Raw genomic sequence first — 19,202 nt, forward strand, 5'->3', positions numbered from 1 at the left:
GGTTTTTGGGTGTTTTTAAGGCTAAAATCGGAGTAGGGGTGTTAGGGAAGGAGTTGGGGCTCCAAAATTAGGGTTTTGGAGGGGTTGTAGAGGCTTCTTCACCTACTTTTTCTAGGGTTTTTTCTTTGATACGAAAATAGGGTGTGGAGGCTCCTTTTTATAAAGTTTTTAGAAGCATTTAGGGTTTGATTAGGGTTTCTTTTAGGGTTTCAATTAGGGTTTTGACTTAGTCTTTAGGGTTTTAGGGTTTTGACTTTAGTCTTATGAGATTGACTTGATTAGTTTTAGATTAGGGTTTGGATTTAGGGTTTTGACCTTAGTCTTATGAGATTGACTTGATTAATTTAGATTAGGATTTTGATTTAGGGTTTTGACATTAGTCTTATGAGATTGACTCGATTAGTACCTTGACTTCAGTCTTGCTTGATTGACTTTAATTTTGACTTCAGTCTCACTTGATTGACTTTAATACCTTGACTTCAGTCTTGCTTGATTTACTTTTAATTTTTGGAGAACCCCCTTCTATTATATCTTTAATTCTTTGGACCCCCAAATGGAGGGGTCCTTAAAGAAATATCCCACGAACCCTCAACAATTTTGCCTGAGAGTCCAATTAATCGATTTTTTAGGTTCAACTTTTTAAATTAATTTCATTAATGTTTCACATTAATTATTTAATATTTTAATTATTAATTTCGAATTTTTTAATTATGAAAATTGTGAAATTACCGTTTTGCCCTCGGAGAGGATTTTTTTACGTTTTAAGTCGTTTTTTAATATTCCAGGATGTTTTGGAATCAGTTTTTCGTAAGGAATTCAATGGGAATGTTGGTTTTTGTCATTTATGAAGTTTTTTATATGAAATGATCGTGACCTTTATGAGGGGTATTTTCGTAATTTTGTCAAATTTTGTAAAAATTGGCGAAGTGGTTTACTTGGTTTCGATTTGTTGTTTTATGTGTTTGAACGGATTTTCCTAAGCGTAATGTAGGCTCTAAGGTTGTTTTGAGGTTAGGGGTATTTTGGTAATTTAATCATTTTTAGTGATTTTTATCGTGAAGCTTCTTTTTGGTTTGCAAGATGATGATTTCTATGTTTCTGGGGTCGTATTTTCCTAACGTAGCGTGGTTTCTAAGTTTTGTCAGTTCGAGATACCTCATCCGGATTTCTGAAACATATCTGGTAACAAAATAAAGCATTGGAATAGACATCCATCATTGGGAACCTTTGCGATCGGGTGGACGACTTGATTAATCAGGCGGATGCAAAAATGGGGTGTCTACAGATGCCCCTCTTTGGCAGAGGGTTGAAGCAAACTAGATAGCAAATCTATCTTGGTAGATTAGTGCAATATCCGAATGCCAAAGTTAGTGACAGTTCATTTTGCAGCCTGATTTAACAATTCGTCGGGGTATTCGGATCATTGAGCATAAAACTCTCCTCGAACTAGAAAAATGTCAGGTCCTTGAGCGCGAGCTCTCACTGGCAGTGTCAGATCCTTGAATTTTAAAACAAATTCTCCTTGACTGATATAACAACTGTGTAAGTGTGTGGGCTCAAAATCTGAGCATGAAGTAAATATAAACTGAGCATAATTCCAAGAAAACCCTTGGCGGTATCTGAGCATAGTTCCGAGAAAGCCCTCGGTGGCATCTGAGCATAGTTCCGAGAAAACCCTCGGCGGCATCTGAGCATAATTCCAAGAAAACCCTTGGCGGCATCTGAGCATAATTCCGAGAAATCCCTCGGCGGCATCTGAGCATGATTCCAAGAAAACCCTTGGCGGCATCTGAGCATAATTCTAAGAAAACCCTTGGCGGCATCTGAGAATAGTTCCGAGAAAACCCTCGGCGGCATCTGAGCATAATTCCAAGAAAACCCTTGGCGGTATCTGAGCATAATTCCGAGAAAGCCCTCGGCGGCATCTGAGCATAATTCCAAGAAAACCCTTGGCGGCATCTGAGCATAGTTCCGAGAAAACCCTCGGCGGCATCTGAGCATAATTCCAAGAAAACCCTTGGCGGTATCTGAGCATAATTCCGAGAAAGCCCTCGGCGGCATCTGAACATAGTTCCAAGAAAACCCTTAGCGGCATCTGAGCATAATTCCGAGAAAACCCTCGGTGGCATCTGAGCATAATTCCAAGAAAACCCTTGGCGGTATCTGAGCATAATTCCGAGAAAGCCCTCGGCGGCATCTAAGCATAATTCCAAGAAAACCCTTGGCGGCATCTGGGCATAGTTCCAAGAAAACCCTTGGCGGCATCTGAGCATAATTCCAAGAAAACCCTTGGCGACATCTGAGCATAGTTCCAAGAAAACCCTTGGCGGCATCTGAGCATAATTCCAAGAAAACCCTTGGCGGCATCTGAGCATAGTTCCGAGAAAACCCTCGGCGGCATCTGAGCATAATTCCAAGAAAACCCTTGGCGGTATCTGAGCATAATTCCAGGAAAGCCCTCGGCGGCATCTAAGCATAATTCCAAGAAAACCCTTGGCGGCATCTGAGCATAATTCCGAGAAAACCCTCGGCGACATCTGAGCATAATTCCAAGAAAACCCTTGGCAGTATCTGAGCATAATTCCGAGAAAGCCCTCGGCGGCATCTGAGCATAATTCCAAGAAAACCCTTGGCGGTATCTGAGCATAATTCCGAGAAAGCCCTTGGCGGCATCTGAGCATAATTCCAAGAAAACCCTTGGCAGCATCTGAGCATAATTCCAAGAAAACCCTTGGCGGTATCTGAGCATAATTCCGAGAAAACCCTCGGCGGCATCTGAGCATAATTCCAAGAAAACCCTTGGCGGTATCTGAGCATAATTCCAAGAAAACCCTTGGCGGTATCTGAGCATAGTTCCGAGAAAACCCTCGGCGGCATCTGAGCATAATTCCAAGAAAACCCTTGGCGTTATCTGAGCATAATTCCAAGATAACCCTTGGCGGAGACTGAGCAAAATCCAAGATAACCCTTGGCGGCAACTGAGCAAAATCCAAGATAACCCTTGGCGGAAACTGAGCAAAATCCAAGATAACCCTTGGCGACATTTGAGCAAAATCTAAGATAACCCTTGGCGGCAACTGAGCAAAATCCAAGATAACCCTTGGCGGCAACTGAGCAAAATCCAAGATAACCCTTGGCGGAGACTGAGCAAAATCCAAGATAACCCTTGGCGGCAACTGAGCAAAATCCAAGTTAACCCTTGGCGGAAACTGAGCAAAATCCAAGATAACCCTTGGCGGTAACTGAGCAAAATCCAAGTTAACCCTTGGCGGCAACTGAGAAAAATTGGCAAAGGAATGAAGGACTTTTGGGAAAGAAAGAATGAATTTGGAAAAGACTGATCAGAGTGAATTGAATAAATCTGGAAGATACTGAATCTGGAAGAGAAATGATCGAATCCAGGAATGATTGGATCTGGGAATACCATATTAGTTGATCTCTGGACACAGTCAAATGTGAGATCCGAAGTGCTTTTGTTTGAACCTCAAGGATTTATCCAAAATTTTTATGAATTTAAAACCTGAATTTTTATTTCTTTTGAACCTCAAGAGTTTTTTGAAGAACTGTTATCAAGAGGGTAACTTTAAGTTTGAGGTTTTTAGGATTAACATTGCTCCAAAAACAAAATGTCCCTAGTTTGACAATAAACATGGCATTGAAAATAATTGAATACATCATTAAAAAATGCCCCTAGTATAAGGAGGGAAATTACATAATTTAGAGAAAAAGAAAAATGCCCCTTGTATGAAGGTTTGAAATATTTGATTACCACAAGCGCAATAAAGATCCAACTTTTAATTTTGATTAATTTTATTAAAGATTTTGAGTCAGGCTCAAGAGAACAAAATATTTCCTTTTGAGACTCATCATAGAGTTCACCATTCTCTCCATTGGTTCACTTGGGGAAGTAAGAATTTTCAGATCGATCGTAGACAAGATACTTGTGGCTTCTGAATCTATGCCTGGTTTAAGCTGAGTATTGAACTTGATTATTCGGATTTCTGATGTTTCAGCTCGAACTGCTCTCAGCTTGGGATTTTCTTTTGTTTTTTTTTTGTTTTTTATATTGCTCTAACTTTTGCCTAGATCACCTTTTCAGGTTTTCAATCTATCGAGCTTGCTCTAACTTTTGCCTAGATCGCCTTTTCAGGTTTTCAATCTAGCGAGCTTTTTCTTTTTTCTTGGCTCTGATTGTTGCCAAAGTTGTCCTTTCAGATTTTCAACTTTGCGAGCTTGCCTTAATTTTTGCCTAAGTCGCCCTTTTCGGGTTTTCAACTTAGCAGGCTTCATCATTTTTTTTTTTTATCTTTTTATTTTCCTCTGACCTTCTGGAATTACTGTCTGATCATGTTCTACTACCCTCCTTGACCTTTTCACACGGTACTTAGGAGGACTTTTATAGGTAGGCTTGGGACTGGGTATAAAAGAAAAGGATTTTTAAGGCTCAAAAACCCAAATGCCCCTTGTGTGGCATTTCCTTTTAAATTATTTCTTTTTCTTTAAATTTTCTTCCCCATTTGGAATTTTTTTTCATTTCTTATTGTGTGGGGAAATAGAGATTTTTTTTTCTTTTTTTATTGATGTGGTCGGGCCTGAAGTAACTTCTCAGGTTGCCTACGTACCCCAACATTTTGGGATCAGACCAAAACGTAGTTTAGATTTTTCCCTCCCCTAGGTTAGGTGATCAGGCTAAGAAATAAAAGGCACAATTTTTCTCTTTTTGAACAGGCTGCAAAGGGGTTGAGAAAGGAGATAAAGAATTTGGTAATAGGAAAATTGATTCGGCCAAAAATGGCCTCCTTAAATGTAGTACCGTTTGATTTGGTCAAGGTTGGTTGGTTCTGGTAACTCGATTCCATCATGATCTTGAAGCCTGACAACTTTTCTTGGTAGTATCTCCTTGATGATGTACGGACCTCCCCAATTTGGTTTGAACTTCCCTCTAGGGTCAAAGATAGGTGCCCAATTCTCTTTGAGTACTAAATTCCCGACCTGTAAGTGACGAACTTTGATCTTTTTATCAAATGCACGGGCAACTCTTCTTTGATAAGCTTGCACGTGATACAAAGCTCTCAGTCGTTTTTCTTCAATCAAATTCAATTCTTCATACCGCTGGCGAACCCAATCTGTTTCTAACAATTGAGTTTCCAACAAGACCCTCAGAGATGGAATTTCCATTTCAACTGGCAAGACTGCTTCCATGCCATACACTAAGGAGTAGGGAGTAGCTCCAGTAGAGGATCGAATTGAAGTTCGATATGCCCATAGTGTGAATGATAATTTTTCTAACCAATCTCGATGTGATTGTCACATTTTCCTGATGATAGTCTTGAGACTCTTACTGACTACTTCAACCGTTCCATTGATCTGAGAACGGTAGGGGGATGATTTGTGCTGTCGGATCTTCAACTTTAAACATAGAGTAATGATTTATGCTTTGAAGTACGACCCATTATCAGAGATTAGTTCAAAAGGTACTCCCATATCGACTGATAATATATGATTTGAAACTCAAGATGTAGTGAGGATAGCACTGATACATTTTTATAACATCTTCTTTGATTCCATTGATATAGACGAGTATCTATTCCATGTTGAACAACACCCAAGCTTGTACCTAGCATACCCTCATATGATCACACGAACAAGTCTTTTGAAATTTCTGAGTCAATTCATTATCCCCTTGTGTTCCTCTAGAGATAAGATGGTTTCTATTTGGATCTCTTTTGGAATTTATTTTTCTTCCGAGGTCAATGACCTTTCTTTTCTTGAACCCGACTCTTATCTTCTTGCTCAGGAGGGGGTTCCTTATTAGAGGAATTTCTCTTTGAAGCCAGTTATTAGTTAACTCGTTAATGCGCTCGAGGTATTCAAAAATTTCCTTTATCCAATCAAATTCAGAAGGGGCGATAAACACCTCTATAGACTCGACGAAATAACTTGACTCAATAAGAAAGAGTAGACTCAATCTAAGGAGGACATGACCTTGCTAGAAAAAAGGACTCGAGTTAACCCAAATGACTCATGAAAACTCAAGACTACCCAAAACGGGCTTGATGAGAACTGAGACATTGCTTACAACCGGTAGGATTGAAGCACTATGATTTTCAAAAAACAACTGGATGATATGGAGAAATTTTGAGGTCATTTCTGACTGTTGACTTGATATTGACGTTTACTCTAACTGACCGGATTTACAACCCTAGCTAGACGATAGACGATTGAGCTTAGATACAATGATAACCCTTAACCTCTTTGAAGGTGAATTTAACCAATTTCAGTGTCACCCCCTTGATAACATTTTAAATAAACCCTGAGATTTTATTGAATTTTGTGCATCAATCCATTAAAAAATTCATCCATTCAATGATTATTCAGAAGAAAAATAATTATGTTGCACTCTTGAAAAATATTGGAAAATAATGTTTTTATTTCACAAATTTGATTATTTTTTTGCAACATTTTTTGGTAGTTTTCCAAGGTCCATAAAAACTTTTCATGCAAAAATAGATCTTTTCCTAATTATTTTTCCTTCTTTTTCTTTTATTTTGGAAAACATTTTCTTCTGGAAAATATTTTTTCTTTGAAAAATAGTTTTTTATTTGAAAAGTATCTTCTCTTGGAAAATCTTATTTTTATGGAAAATATTTTTTGGAAAATATTTTTTCTTAGAAAACATTTTGTTTTTTTTTTAGAGAATAACACTTTTTTTGGAAAACACTTCTTTTCGAAAATATTTTTTTCTGAAAAATACTTTCCCTTTGTAAACTATTTTTCTTCTTTGAAAATTTGATTTCTATTTCGATTTAAATGGCCCAGTCCATCAGGATTGTTGGATCGAGTTGGGCTGGGTCATTTGTAAGAGATGGATTTTTTATTGGGTCGGTGCACCCATTTTGATTTTCAAAAACAACATTTTTTTTATCTTTGAGGACAATCATACACTCTGATCTCATCATTTACATACATCCATTTCATCATTCACATGCATTCTGATCTCATCATTCACATACATTCATATCAATCACAAAGTCTCATAAGATTCCATTCAATGAACAACCCGGGAACACCCACGATAGGTTCGAGTCGTGACCTACTGGGAAGGTTTCTAGACTCTAAGCTTACTATGTGCAATGCATTTTTATCTGGCCACCCTTGTCTAAGCACACCTATATACCTTTCGATACGTGGAGACTTGGTTTGATATACCGTATAGGTGGTAATCTAAAACCTCAATTCACTTCTCTGAAGCCAAAAACAGCCAGTTTGATCTCCAGTTGAGAGGTGGCGCACAATGCTGAGCAAGGACCCACTTAAATACCTCTCGTCTAGAATAGACGTAGTCTATCCCCCTCGTACAGTAGGGTACAGCGGGGCAAGATCTTGCTTAGGCACCGATTTTGACCAAGAAGTGCAATTGATATACTTAGATTACCTTTTATACCTACACGTACAAGTCAAGAGTTGTAGCTTTCATAAATGGTTTGGCATCCCACGAGGGGACCGACCACGTACTAGTACTACGTTGGCAATCGGGACATGTGACTGTGTGGCTTACAATAGGTCAAAGGCTCAGGTCGCTCCAGCCTGGGTGCATCAACATACTTCTCAGAATCACCTGATCAGATGGTATTGATGCCCCCAGTTTGATATACCCTAAGGTACGTGACTGGAGTTGTGGGTTTCATGAATGACGTCGCATCTCCGAAGAGACCGGGCCACGCACTAGTGCCACGTTGGCTATATGGGACGTGTAAGTGCTCAAAACAGTAAACGTGCATGTGGTGTGTGCAAAACAGGGTGGGGTGTGCCCGGGGCCTTTTTCAAACACGTGGGCCCATGGGCCAGATTATGTCATCACATATGAATATCAAATGAATATTGATCAAGAAAATAATCCAAAACCCATCACATCGAAATTGAGATGAAATCAAATACATCACAAATATATCTTTCAAGATCATGGCAAATCAATTAATGAGCATGGCATATAATAATTGATCAAATAAACATTGCAATAGGCATGATTTTTATAATTTTTAAGGTCCAATCAATGATCACTTTTGGGTGATCCAAAATAGATCGAGATTCCAATAGGTGTTACATTGATGATAGAATGACAATGGTTGAGATGAGCTCACTCTCAAGAACATTAATTGTGCCAATATTAGATAAATTCAGATTTTCTGTGAATTAGGAAAATACAATCTGAACTTGCATCGATGATATCTAAGGCTCCCGATAATGAAATCGAGTGAACTCAAGTTCTAAATTAATCTACTCGATGAGATCTACATTTTATTAATAGGTGTCCAGACTTAGTTCTCACCAGAATGTTCTGTAAAAACGTTTTAACATTGCTGTCCCAACCTTCATTCAGAAATAATTCCAGATTTACAGATCGAACTTGCATCGATGATATCTAAGGCTTCCGATAACGAAATCGAGTGAAATCAAGTTCTAAATTAATCTACTTGATGAGATCTACATTTTATTAATAGGTGTCCAGACTTAGTTATCATCAGAATGTTCTGTAAAAACGTTTTAACGTTGCTGTCCCAACTTTCATTCAGAAATAATTCCAAATTTACAGATTGAACTTGCATCGATGATATCTAAGGCTTCCGATAACGAAATTGAGTGAAATCTGATTCTAAATTAATCTACTCGACGAGATCTATGTTTTATTAAGAGGCTCCCAGACTTAATTCTCACTAGAATATTATCTAAAAAAGTTTTAATATTTCTGTCCAACCTTCATCATTCCATCATTTTCATAGGTCAATTTGAATCTTTCATTATTTAGGGGTCATCAAAAAGTGATCCTTAATTGGGAAAAAAAATGCAATACCCAAAATCATCTACAATCAAGACAAAAAATAAATAAAAGAAATCCAACTAAATAATAATAAAAAAACTAGGTCATCTTGGCAATGCTCCCATACTTGGGGTTTTTCAAGTTTGATCCTCAATAGTCCCCAGTGGAGTCGCCACTGAAAGCGCCCTCGATCCGCGGGGTGCGCGGATCCGCTTTTGACCCTTGAGGTTTGGGAGTCGCCACCTAGTTATTGTGGTCTAGGAACCAAACTGACTCTAAAATGGATAAAAACTAATCTACTACAGGAAATCTGAATCCGGGGATCATGTTACGGGGTTGGAAGGTGTTAGGCACCAACCCCGCCCGGCCAATGCCGGTCTCTACTTATCCCAAATAAATCTACATTGCTAATGACAAACCTAGAAAAAAAATAATAAAATAAGCTTACCTTTGATCTGCAAAAGTGTTATTCCCTCAGATCTGGTGAAAACGACTCCTTGTACCGTGTTCCTTACTTCGTTCTATCTCCGGATCTGATTTCTGATCTCCGAGGTAAAGTATCTCCTTCTTGGATCTAGGTGCTTCGAATTTGTTGTGGATTTTTGAGATGTTTTTTAGAGGTTTTTGGGTGTTTTTTAGGCTAAAATCGGAGTAGGGGTGTTAGGGAAGGAGTTGGGGCTCCAAAATTAGGGTTCTGGAGGGGTTGTAGAGGCTTCTTCACCTACTTTTTCTAGGGTTTTTTCTTTGATACGAAAATAGGGTGTGGAGACTCCTTTTTATAAAGTTTTTAGAAGCATTTAGGGTTTGATTAGGGTTTCTTTTAGGGTTTCAATTAGGGTTTTGACTTAGTCTTTAGGGTTTTAGGGTTTTGACTTTAGTCTTATGAGATTGACTTGATTAGTTTTAGATTAGGGTTTGGATTTAGGGTTTTGACCTTAGTCTTATGAGATTGACTTGATTAATTTAGATTAGGATTTTGATTTAGGGTTTTGACATTAGTCTTATGAGATTGACTCGATTAGTACCTTGACTTCAGTCTTGCTTGATTGACTTTAATTTTGACTTCAGTCTCACTTGATTGACTTTAATACCTTGACTTCAGTCTTGCTTGATTTACTTTTAATTTTTGGAGAACCCCCTTCTATTATATCTTTAATTCTTTGGACCCCCAAATGGAGGGGACCTTAAAGAAATATCCCACGAACCCTCAACAATTTTGCCTGAGAGTCCAATTAATCGATTTTTTAGGTTCAACTTTTTAAATTAATTTCATTAATGTTTCACTTTAACTATTTAATATTTTATTTATTAATTTCGAATTTTTTAATTATGAAAATTGTGAAATTACCGTTTTGCCCTCGGAGAGGATTTTTTACGTTTTAAGTCATTTTTTAATATTCCAGGATGTTTTGAAATCAGTTTTTCGTAAGGAATTCAATGGGAATGTTGGTTTTTGTCATTTATGAAGTTTTTTATATGAAATGATCGTGAACTTTATGAGGGGTATTTTCGTAATTTTGTCAAATTTTATAAAAATTGGCGAAGTGGTTTACTTGGTTTCGATTTGTTGTTTTATGTGTTTGAACGGATTTTCCTAAGCGTAATGTAGGCTCTAAGGTTGTTTTGAGGTTAGGGGTATTTTGGTAATTTAATCATTTTTAGTGATTTTTATCGTGAAGCTTCTTTTTTGTTTGCAAGATGATGATTTCTATGTTTCTGGGGTCGTATTTTCCTAGCGTAGCGTGGTTTCTAAGTTTTGTCAGTTCGAGATACCTCATCCAGATTTCTGAAACATATCTGGTAACAAAATAAAGCATTGGAATAGACATCCATCATTGGGAACCTTTGCGATCGGGTGGACGACTTGATTAATCAGGCGGATGCAAAAATGGGGTGTCTACAATCACTTTTATGCGTCTCATGAACCAAGTACTACAACCCTTCATTAGTAAGTTCATTGTGGTCTATTTTGATGATATCTTAATCTACTCCAAATCTAATTTAGAGCACCTTTTGCATCTATGGACTATTTTTGAGGTTCTCAAAGCCAATTATATTTACATCAATTTGAAGAAATGTCATTTTTTCACGTCTTCGGTACTTTTCTTGGCTTACATAGTCTCCAAAGAGGGCATATACATGGATGAAACTAAAATTGCAGCCATAAAGGATTGGCCTTTTCCAAAATCAGCCTCCGAAGCTCGAAGTTTTTATGGGTTAGCATCCTTCTATCAGCGTTTCATCAAAGACTTTAGCTCTATCGTAGCACCTTTAATTGACACATGGAAGAACAAAGAATTTACTTGGACCGATGATGCTGAAGCTAGCTTTCATATCTTAAAGGCTAAACTTACTTCCGCCCCTATTTTGACACTTTCTTGTTTTGAAAAACTATTTGAAGTCCATTGTGATGCCTCCATACATGAAGTAGGAGCTCTTTTATTTCAAGAAGGAATGCCTATTGAATTCCTTAGTGAGAAGCTAACGGAGGCAAGGCAAAAGTGGAGTACATATGAACTCAAATTCTATGCTGTTATTCGTGCTCTTAGAAAGTGGAGGCATTACTTGATCTAAAATGAATTTGTGCTCTATTCGGACCACCAGGCCTTGAAATTCATCCAAAATCAAAGTCCGACCAGTCGCTTGCATTCTTCATGGATCACCTTGCTTCAAGAGTTTAACTTCACTATTCAATACAAATCTGGCCTTAACAATAAAGTTGCTAACGCATTAAGTCGTAGTCCTTTTCATACCTCGCAAAATAGAGATTCTTTACTCATTACTATAAGGAGTAATGTGATAGGCTTCAATGTACTCAAAGAATTCTACATTGATGACCCAGAATTCCAAGTTATGTGAGAAAAGTGTAACTCGAGACAGCAAGGTTCTTCAGACTTTGTGGTTCAAGATGGGTTCCACTTCAAAGGAACAAGGTTATGCATTCCCAATGGTTCTATTCGTGAGCATCTTATCAAAGAGTTACATGGTGGCGGACTCCCAGAACCCTTTGGACGGGAAAAGACCATTGCACTTGTGGAAGAACGGTACTTTTGGAAGTCCTTCAAGAAAGATGTTGAAGATTTTGTTCGTCGATGCCTTATATGCCAAAAAGGGAAAGCACAAGCACAAAACACTAATTTGTACACACCTTTACTAGTCCCTAATGGCCCTTGGAAAGATCTTTCAATGGATTTTGTGCTTGGACTACCTCGAACACAATGCGACAACGATTCTACTTTCGTTGTTGTTGATCGCTTTTCTAAGATGGCACATTTTATCCTTTGCCACAAAACTCACGATACCGTAAATATAGCCAACATCTTCTTTCGTGAAGTCGTATGTATATATGGCATCCCCGAGACTATCACTTCAGATCGTGACTCTAAGTTTTTGAGTTGGTATTGGAAGATTTTATGGGCAAGATTGAAAATTGAACTTAAGTTTTCAAGCACCACCCATCCTCAAACGGACAGACAAACAGAAGTTGTGAATCGTACTCTTGGCAATTTGATTTGGTGCCTTTCCGGTGATAAACCGAGACAATGAGACTTGGCACTTGCACAATCTAAATTCATTTATAATTCAGTCCCTAATCATTCTACAGGCTACGCACCATTCAACATAGTCTATTCCAAAGTGCCTAATCATACTTTGGGCTTGGTACAAATTCCTTCTCTCCTTAACTCCAATGTGACGGTCAATGATATGATTGGGAACTTTCACAAGCTCTACGGACAAGTGAAGAAGAACATTGAAGCTTCTAATGCACAATATAAAGTAAATGCCGATAAGCATAGACGATTCAAGAGCTATGAAGAAGGAGACTTGGTCATGGTTTATCTTAGTAAAGATCGCTTCTCCCCTGGAACTTAAAACAAGACCAAGCTAAAGAAAATTGGACCCCTTCGTATCTTAAAGAAAATAAGTGATAACACTTATGTAGTGGATTTGCCTGATGATATGCACATATCCCTGATATTCAACGTTAAGGACATCTATCTTTATTTTTTGAATGATGGTTTTTTTATTCCTATACCAAACTTGGGAATGAGTTATTTCAAAGAAAAGGAGCCTGATGTAGGACATCTACAATTCTAGTTAGAGCTTTACTAGTATTTCTATTTCTACTTCTAGTAGAATTTGTATTTTATAGTTATGTTAGGAGTACAATTCCTTGTTACTTTCTAATTTGTTTTAAATTTATTTTTATTATTTATATTATAATTAGAAGTGCTTAGAAGTCTCTAATTTGAGTTCTAATAGGATTAGAAAGTTAATATTATATTATAGATAGGTTAGGAATATTAATTTTTAATATTTTAGTAGGATTACAAGTTGTTATGATGGAGTTATCTATATAAAGAACTCCAAATCCAAAATTCAATAATCAATTCAATTATCTTTTCTCTTTTAATTTTTTTTTTAAGTTTTATACTTTATTTTGTTTCAAGCTTTTGTTTGTTTATCAATTGAATCTATTGATTCAAATTGATTTTGAGTGTTCCATTGAACACAATCTATCGAATTTATTAATTCACACTCTTCCACTACGTCAGTAGTTACATGGGTAAATCTTATAGTTCTTTTAGCACATCATACAACACATTCAGATAAATTATGACAAATATATTCTAACATGTAGATGATCTTTATTTCCACAATTAACTATATTGCCCATACACTTCACTATGATATGTATTCATATTTAAAATCATGTTTTGAACCCATGTTCTGTCTTGCGAAGGTAAGAAAATCGAATACACATAGTTCACAAGTTTAAACTAAAAGTCAATAAACTGAGAATTTCGTAAAAATATACCAATTCTTATAGGGATATGATACATTGCTTCCAAATGTGTTTTTCCCAATTCCTAGATTTATCTATGTATTCTAAGCATACTAACTCATACATAAAAGCACTCACATATCATTACTTAATAGTATATTCATTTAAACAAGTACTTATATATTAAGATAAACACAATAGATCCATGAAGAATCTCTAAAGATGAAACATAGATTATTAAGTATGGGGTAAAAAAACCTAACCTTGGCAAGAAGTTTGAGGTAGATATCGTATGATTTCAGAGCTATTCACTTTCGTTTTATTTCTCTTGCCTCCAACGATCAAATTTATACCCTACAATCAAAACCACAAATAATGGTTGAAGTTTTAAATAGAGATTACTTCAACCTCTAGAAGGCATGATTATTTGGAAATCATAGGATTTTACTTAGTTTTGGAAGAAAATTATAAATTTATGTCTCATTTAGAACAAAACCAACTAGAAATGTTTGATTTTCAGATATAAACCACATAAGAGAGAGAATAAAAGGCAGAATGCTTGAAATTAGGATCATACATTGAAAATCAACAGGAATCCTTCGAAGAGCTTGAATTTCATAAAAAAAATTAATGAATTCTGCTTAGATTCGATTTTCCACTGCCAATGATCGAGCAAGAACAACAACTAAAACTCAAACTTTTGTCAAAAAAATTTTAAAATTTTTAAAAAATAAAAAACTATATGAAAGATTTTCACAATTAGAGAATCGTACCTTGAAGATTGTTAGAAATCCTCAAATAGAACTTTAAAATCTCAAAAGGAATGCAATTCGAGAATGCTCTGCAACGAAACCCTAGAAAAAGTTCCCTGTACACTTATGCATTGAGGCTGGTCGAGATGAAGATGGAGCTTAGTAGGGTTTGAGGATTTGAAAAATAGAAAAACACTTGATGTAAGTTGAAGAAGGTGCTTTGTTAGGGTTTGAAAAACAGAGATCAGATGTGAGAAGTCGAAGACCACTTGATGGAAATCAAAGATGGAGATACATTAGGGTTTGAATAACAGAGGTCAGATGTGAGAAATCGAAGATCACTTGATAGAAATCAAAGAGGGAGCTTCGTTAGAGTCTGACAAACAAGAACCAGATGTGAAAAGTCAAAGATTACATGATGGAAATAGAATATGGAACTTCATTAAGGTATTCGTCTCACAATTCGTTCCTTTTCGAATGTAAGATCTAAAGGTTTCTCTCGAGGTTGCTAATCTAAAATCAATAGTAAGAAACGGTATTCAATAGAGAAACGGCTTTAAACCGTTTTCGATTTGAAAGGGCTACAAGTCGTTTCAAAGTTTTGTTCGTAATTCGACATTTTCTTGTAGTGTAAGAATTGGATTGAATCCAAAACCGACATTTGGACTTACTAAAAAGTTGAAATAACATATTAATTGAATAAGATTCACCTATGACTCAAAAAAAATATATTTTATAAATAAATGCACCTCCTCTACAAGAATACTTCAAGTACTTACAAATATCGAGATTCAAGCTTATAACAAACCCAACATTTATAGCATTGAAATGTTGTTCACAATCTAAAAGAAATTGAAATTAAGTCAAGGTACTCCAAACAAATATAAATTACCTACTAGATATTTGGGGTTGTGTCCCTATTATGTCCACTAAACCAAAAGTGCCTTATGCAATCTTAGGATCATACCTTTGGTGTTTCTCGAGATTAATAATACACGAATACCAAAGATTATCATATAGTATAAAAATCAGCAGTGCTAATAGATTAATATCTTAAATATGATATTTCCATGCAAACACCTAAATATAGAAACCAGAAAAAAAAACACAAATACTTATAAGATTATTAGCTGAGATCTCAATATCAACATAGTTTTTAGCAACCATATAAGATTATTTCTTTTTTGTCTCATCTATGGGGATACCCAACCTCAAAACAATCTATCAAGAATCAATCCCAAATTACTTTATAAAGAGTTGAATCCAGAGGGTCAATCCTCACTAATCAAACAAATCTTATTCGAAACACATCAAACATCCAACGAGAACAAACAAACAAACAAGAACAATAATGAATGTAATTAAGGTGAGGATGTGTTGAGATAGATTAATGAAAAAAGTAATTTCTTATAAAATTAAAATACAATTTATTTTTAAATAATAAATAATACTCAAATCTTCAATTTATAAATAATAATTTCTATTTATAAAAGCTCACAAATTTAAAATTAAAAATAATAATGTCATACAAGTCATCAAAATTTGAAATCAACTTTAAAAGAACTTAATTTTTGGATGAATAATTTTTAATGGAAATGAAGGATGTGTAATTATAAAAGCACCCTATGAATTAATAAGGGCAACCCACACTATAGCCATTTTTTGTTTTGTTTTATATGGGTTAAAGTTTTTAGAATTAGCAAATTTTTAGTGAGGATGGTCTATATGGTCTAGAGATCATCCTCACCAAAAATCAATCTATTTTGAAACTTCTAACTTGTCAAATATAGTTTTCAAAAAAAAAATAAAAAAAGAGATAATTTACGGTTCTTGAACTTGTTTTGATAGGGTTAGAAGTTTCAAGATGTGCTGATTTTTTGTGATGATGATCTCCTCATTGTAGAGATCATCCTCACCAAAAATAAAATCATTCCAAAACTTTTAACTCATATAAGACAAAATAATTTAGCTATGGTGTGGGTTTATTAATTTGTGGGGTGTTTATGTACTTATCCATGGGATATAAGAGGTAATATCCTTTTAAGAATAAGGGCATACTTGTCCATGCTAAAAAAAACAAAGGGCATACTTGTCCGTGTTGAAAAAAGCGAAATGTTTACCGCTTCAGCACTTTTTTTCAGCATCAAAATAGTGCTGAATTTTTTTCACTTATTTTCAGCAATAAACACTGAAAATATAGAGTAAACAAACGCACTATTTTGACAAAAGTGCTGAATTTAATTTTTTTTCAGCAATAAGCGCTGAAAAATAACTCAAACAAACACCGCCTTAGTCTTATCTTTTTTTGGTTAAGTTTGTAGATGCATTTTTCAGGCTTAAGCAAACTTTACTCTCTCAAAGTTGGAAAATGGATATGGTTAGCTTATATTCACCTTGCCTATAAAGGGGAGATGGTAAGAAATCATTCCTTTCTTTGAATGGATTAGCTCTGATCAGTTTCTTTTTTTCTATATTAGTTGGGAACTTATTAAAAACTTGTTGCGAAAAAATCCAGAACTTCAGCCAAGTGTATATGCAATCTTGATTTTATGTACATTAGTTAGACGTGCATCTAATATTCATAGGTTATTTGTATGTGATGTTAGATTTTGATGATTTTCCATCTTCTTCTGTCTTGGCATAAGTTTTAGGTTAGAATATAGAGTTTTGTTATATGTCAGATGGTTATTTAAATGGATATTAGTCATTTCTAACTATTGCAAAGCTTGTTTTCTATATATATAATACCAATGAGATCATGTTGATCTTTGAAGAATTGCTGTATTTCCTAAGCTTCTTAATGGTGGAAATAAGCATAATCTTGCTTATTCATAGTATTAATCATACTGCTCCAAATGATCAATTAAATAAAATAAAAACAATTCTACTTACATGCCCTACCATAAACTTCTATTTACATCTAACACCCTAAATAACTAATTAAACAAGTAAGATCCAAATGACCCCGAAATGCTGAAAAATGATATGGATATTAAGCTCATAGGCTCATTTGGGGCTGATTTAGGGCCAAAGTATTACACTTATAGGAAATGACATGGATACTTGAGAATCTTTGGATGCCAAGGCCTTTAACCTTATTTTTTTCAGTGGGCCAGGCAAGCGGGCTCGATTGACACCCTTGGTAACATGGTTTACTGTTCCCATCACTTCTATGTTAATGGTTAGGTCTCAAATCTGCAATGGAGCTGTTAATAAAATTTATGCGTAAATCAAGCTCTACATTGTGACTATTTTCTAGTAACACCAAGGCCTTGAATAAAAAGAAGAAACCAAGATATCTTTGTAGCAATTTTCCTTACTTTCTTTAATTAACTTTTGTTGCATCCCTTACTCAGATAAGGTTAAATGATGGTTTTACTCATCTCTAGTAGATATATTTCTACTTTATTTGTTCTTGCATGCATGCTTTATTTGAATGAAGCCATAGAAGGCTTGCATTTCATGGTTGGAAAGAACTCGGTAATGAGACATGAACCCTAGCTTCCTTGGTGTAGTGACCGAATCTTCTAAATTTAGTGGGAAATGGTTTTGTCAGTTGAGGTCAGGTGTGGTATGTAATAGCTCAAATTAACTTATCCAAGCTGTGTTGAGAGAAAGTACGTGAATGATCTCTTATTTATTTTCATCGAGGCAGATGGTATATTCAGATACTGCTTACCTAGTACTCGCCTTCTACTTGGTTATAAAACCCAAGTCTAGTCTTCCCAAATTATAGCCATTTTTTTCTTGCTTATCCACTTATTAAAGGAATGTACGCATATGCTTTGCAGGAGTTGGTCATTTTATATTTTTTCTAGCTTCTGATGGAATCCCTTCCTCATCTCTTGCATTTACATTTTTATGATGATTATTCACAAAATTATTTTACTTCTGATGTTTTTATTTGTTGTGAAATATAGGAATTGATTACTTATATGTTGTTGCGTATGACGATTTAATTCCTTCTCATCATGTTTTCTTAAAAGACAGGGTAAGAAACTTTTCCCCCCTATAAATTGGGGTATTCTTTTAGCTATATTTTTGTCAAGGGCTTCATTCAAATAATTGAATTCAGTTTTCTAACTGACTTGATTTTACAATCTTTAAACTATCATGCACCATCTGGCTCTACACTCTTTGTTGTATATTAGTGTTTAAAATATTACTAATTCACTTGTTTTAATGGTAAAACTCAAGATGGACTTAGAAACCTCAATATACAGTTATTAGTCATTAAAGATAAATCAGTAACTCTAAATTTAAATTCCCATAAATTTAAACTCAAGATGGACTTAGAAATCTCTGGGAAATGCATAGTGGATAGGTGCATGTAGGACAAGCAATAGGTGTGCACCATTGAATCACCCCTAAAGTAGTCACGTATAGACTCACTCGTGGCCTTGCAAGATGTGATGTACTAGCGTGTGAAAGTTCTAGAGACTGCACTCAGTTTCATAACCACACAACCAATAGGAGCAAACTCTTGTCACTATGTCTTAACTCCTAGGCACACTACTAATGGGTCACTTGGCCTTTATTAACATGAGCTAATATATTTAAGCAGGTAACTTCGTGCTGATTTAGTTTGTTCAACAAGAAGTTATATGTTTCATATTTCTACATGAATCTCGAGTCGCTAATTGAAACTAAATGGGACCAACGAAACTTCCCAAAATAAGATCTCATACCCCATCAAAATTGGACCCTAACTGGCCCACATTTACTAGAAAAACTAATAATTGTTGCAGTTGAATTGAAGTTAAAGGTAGAACCCATAAATTCCTGATTGGGATGTCTGAGATGACTTTTAGGATGCTATGCAAATTTAACTTGGAAATTCCAATAG

At 35.6% G+C, this 19,202-nt stretch overlaps 1 pseudogene; it reads left to right on the forward strand.

Annotated features, from left to right (window-relative positions):
* LOC147410045 (geraniol 8-hydroxylase-like) overlaps window positions 1-19,202 on the forward strand; it is a 74,375-nt pseudogene that overhangs the window by 10,113 nt on the left and 45,060 nt on the right.

This window comes from Akebia trifoliata, chromosome 2 (assembly GCF_017979445.1).
Source record: "Akebia trifoliata isolate Shusen 1 chromosome 2, ASM1797944v1, whole genome shotgun sequence".
Taxonomy (NCBI): domain Eukaryota; kingdom Viridiplantae; phylum Streptophyta; class Magnoliopsida; order Ranunculales; family Lardizabalaceae; genus Akebia; species Akebia trifoliata.